This window comes from Ochotona princeps, chromosome 25, assembly GCF_030435755.1.
Source record: "Ochotona princeps isolate mOchPri1 chromosome 25, mOchPri1.hap1, whole genome shotgun sequence".
Classification (NCBI taxonomy): Eukaryota; Metazoa; Chordata; class Mammalia; order Lagomorpha; family Ochotonidae; genus Ochotona; species Ochotona princeps.
Window position 1 is genome coordinate 23,248,455 of NC_080856.1, and position 4,617 is coordinate 23,253,071.

A 4,617-nucleotide genomic window follows, 5' to 3' on the forward strand; every position below is an offset into this window, starting at 1 on the left:
CCCACCTGCATATTTTGATTATTTTTTTTATATCAATGATACATTGCATAAAGCATGGCAGTTTCAGAACATATTGTGCCCTTAGAATACAGTGCCCTAAAATAATGGTTCTTACAACCTGGAAGAAATTTAGACACATCTCCAAAATGTTTATTTCCCAGGCAGTATAGTTGAAGTATATGACCTTAATTTTTTATCTTGCACTTAAAGAGTCCTTTGACTCGCCATCCATATAAGCTTACTGACAATATGGAAGTTTTTGCTTATGGCCAACTCATGCAATAATTGAATGTACCTTAAAATTTTTAAGTGGGGGAGGGGTAAGTTTAAGAATTGTAAAGAATGATTTTTACAGCAGTGTAGCATTCATCCTGCAGTAGGTTAAATCATGATCAGAAAACAGTTTGGCTAATAAGTTTTACTGATCAGTTACTAATTGGTTGGTTGGCATGTGTGTGTGTGTGTGTGTTTTCTCCCATGAATCTTTTTTTTATCCTGTGGCTTTTTCACTTACAACTAGCCTAACCCTGTAATTTGCTTCCATCCAAGAATACAGTCACAAAAGGTGATTAGATACTTTGCTCTGTTTGCCTGGCTCTGCTGATGGAATGCAGCCTGTGAGAGCGATGTCCCTGTTGAGTTGGAGGGCATTCTGTTAGTCTGACCAGCCCCGAGGGCACCAGGGTGTGTCTGTCACCTCTTGGCATGATGCTCTTTACAAGGCTTGAGTTCACCCTTTATTTTCAAAGTGTTTCTCGCAGTTGGCTGTGTAGAGTGTGTGTTGTCCTATCATTCCTTCTCTTGGTCTGCTTGCCATGCCGTTGTGGTAGAGAAACCGTGGGATTCTTTGTACAGTTTGTCCTGACACGCTGTTTCTTGTGATGCAGTAGAGGCTGTCTCGCCCTTCCTCTTATTATCTCAGCTCTTTTGTAAACTCATGATTATGAAGCAGTTGCCTGAGAAAATAACATATAAAGATAGAGTAGTATAGACTGACCAAGGTGGTTTGCAATTTTTTTTTAAGTAGGTTATTTATAACATATTTCTGAACCACTTGGCAGAGAAATTCACAACACTTAATGTTTATATTTTGAGTAAAGAAAGCTAAAACCATGTCTGCTTTTTGGTACTACATGCATTAGCAAAAGGTTAAGTAAGTTTTGTTCTCCACTGAAGTACTATTTAACATCTCAGAAAAAATCTTGCATGTTTTGTAGTTTTGTATTAAGTCAGTCATTTCATATGCACTATCTCAAGTAAAGACAGGTGGCTTACCTGTTGGCTGTAGTGTGCTAACAGAGTCCCTCTTGCGGTTAGAGTTCATAGACAGCACCAAGTGTCGCAGGTAGTCACTCACCTTTCTGAACCCGTGTGGGCACGAAGGAGAAAGGGTAGGTAGATGCAGTGTGTACGAGTAGGCCTAGCCATTGATTTTCTTCTACAGATAATGAGTTTTTCCGTCTGTGTACCTATTTGATTTTGTTTTTCTAACACTTCAACTGAGCTACTGTTTTCTTCCATGCAATATTGTAAATTCAGTTGTGTATAGAGAAGCTGGTAAGAGTGCCCTCCTACATAAATAAGCAACTGCAGTGTTTTGCATGCAAAAATTAAAAAATTTAAATTGTCCTGATTATATTTTGTAAATGGAGAAACAATCATATCTTTCTAATCAGTAACGGCGGAAGACTAGTGCTTTGTGCATTTTGATATATTTGAGTTAAGTTTTTTCAAAATATTATACTTTGGACACAGTTGGGTCTCTCATGAGTATCCTAGTTCCTGTATATCCGAATGCTAAATCTGTGTTAAGGTTTTGTGTTGCAAGAACAAATGGAATAAACTTGAATTGTGCTACAGCCAGCGTGTCAGCAGCATTTTTTGTCTTTCAGTTATGGTCTCCTTTGTTTTCCAGTCTTCTCCACAATTACACTATGACCCCGGCTAACTGTAACTGATTAGTCTAGGTAAACTTATTCCATTTCTTGGAAAAAAAACGAAAAGAGAAATACTACCAGAGATTTAGTTGACATCAGCCACTAGCCCCAAGAAGGAGTGGCTCTTCTGTGGGTGTCCTGGTGCGGGGGAAACTGCTGGAAATGAGAGTGACCTCCCTGGCAGGCCGGGCCAGCTTGTAGCCTACACATCTTGGAGCCATTCACTTAAGTTGCTACATATTTTGTGGAGGGGTAACATTTTGCAGACTCAGTTACAAGCACTGTTTGGGTGTCGGCTTTTCAGGACGTATGATCAAAACCAAGTCAGTATGTTGTGTGCTCGTCCATCCCAGTAGTTCTAAGATGGTTGATGCAATCAAAGCTGTCTCTGATCACTTTGCAGTTGTCAACTGAGATATAAAGAGGGGGGTTGGCCTGTGTGGCTTTAGGTAGGCGCGTTTCTAGAAAATCTCAGTTATATTTCTCATCTTAAAATCAGGGTCTATAAAGAAAATGTTTCAATCTACTGAAACATTTGTAAAGGATTAGTTTTCCTGTAATGACTGAGGAGCAGACTGGCATATGTGGATGGAAGGTACGTCCCCAAGAAACAGTGAACTTGGACTGAAAGCTGTCGCAGGACTTGGACACGGCACGGCTGACCCCTCTGCCAGGAGCCGTTCTCTTCCTACATCAGTGCTTTCAGGTCTCCCACCTGAAGATTGATAGGAATGCAAATTTCCAGGCCCCAGCTGAGACAAGCTGAAGCCAGGCCCAGGTCATTCTGTTAGCCTGAAGTCTGGGGACCACTGTACACAATTCTGTAAGAAGATGCCATAAAGAGAAACTGGAAGTCTAGGAATCTGCACAGTTTCTCAACACACAGCCCATGCACGTTTGAAAGACTTTCATATTCATATTTAACACCAAAAGAAGCATCTTGAATCCCATTGTCTAAGCCCTTGTGGGATGGTGCCAATTTCTGTGCACATTATCTTGCTAGTCCACTACGGTCCAGGGTGACAGTTCCTGTAGCTGAACTCCAGAAACACCTAACTTAAACACCAAGCCCCTCCCCTTAAATTCCACAAACACGGGGTTTGAGGGTGCAGGAATACACAAGAAGTTGTTGGGAATGATGCCATCAACTGCAGTCTGCAGTTGGAGAGTACTTCCCGTCACTGAGCTGTGTGTCTGTGGGCTCTGCCAACAGAGTCAGGCTGGGAGGCCGAATGCTGCTCTCCACCCCACTGCCCGGTGGCCTACATGCCATGATCACCTACAACGGGCACACTCCAGGCCAGCGACCACACATGACCCCGTGGCAGCTTCTTTGAAGGCAAGTGCCCCTCCCTCCACAGGGGAGGCCTTTTCCTTCCCCCGTCTTCCTTCCTTTTCTTGGTGACGTCCTTAATCCTTAGCACACCAATATTTTCTGTTTCAGGTACCAACCAGATCATCACACATCAGTCATGGAATATTGTTCTTTAAGACTTTTTGCTCTCGAAATCCAGTTGCTTATTGGGAGGAAAAAATTTGGGCAGATTTAATACGACTTGGCACACAGTAGACACTTTTTTCTGAATTATTGATGTCAAAGCGTTATACAGTAAGAACGCTGTGAGAGCAGCTTTATCCAAGAAAGGTGGGCTGTTAGAACCATGAGGCTTCCAGAGTGTAGTGTGCCTAAAAACTGCCCAGCCAGCCTCCTAAACTCTACCGCTGTTGTCAGCTCACATCAGTGAGGTGAAGACAAACACTAGAGTCAAAGCGATTCACTGAGGAAACGCTGACCACGGGGGCACGGATGGGTCACTGGGCCGTTGCACAGCTGCACATGGCGTAGCAAAACAAAAGACCGGCTGACCACCCAGCAGCTTCTGTGCGTTCAGCTGCTGCAGCAGGACAGTCTTATTTACATGAGTTAGACAAGACAGGGGGTCACATGGCTGGGGCGCTCAGCAACAGCACCCGTGACAAAGGAAAATGATACATCAGGAACTCCTAGCCAGCGCCTGCCGTTTGGGGCACTGCTAGGTAGCCAGTATGTTTGTGAAGTACGTGCCGTCTGTCTAAGGTTTTAGCAACGAATCAGAAGGTGTGGAACGCATCTTGCTGGCGTCTGAGGGCTAGCTAACAAATCAAGCTCCACTTCACCTGCTCGTGGTTTGCTGTGCAAATTTCCACGTGCTTGAAAGTAATCGGGCCTAAACTAATTTGTTGACTTTCCTACTAGAAGTCCTTGAGTTTATACAGCAACACAGTGAACCTTAGAAACAGCCGTATACTCATTTTCATCAAGTCATTTAAGGGAGTTAGCATTTGTGACTTTCTGAATTCATTTCCACATTTTAGCAGCATTTACTCTGATCTGGGTCTCATTTTATTTAATGGGAGCTGACTCATTTTTTTCTTCACGGGAACCCTAGGAGATACGACTATAGTCCTATTTCCAGATGAAAACTCAGGAAAGGTGGTTAACTTGCCTGTGACTGTCTATTTCACAGCTATTTTGGGTTCCCTATCCAGCGCTCTTGTAGCCTATTTGGACCATGTATGCTGCCAGCAAAACTTTTTCTAAGACTCTTAAGATACTTGGGAAACACCTTACGAATTTTTAAGTTTTGCTTATTTATTTGAAAATCAGAGTTACACAGGGAGAGTGAGAGAAATCTCACAT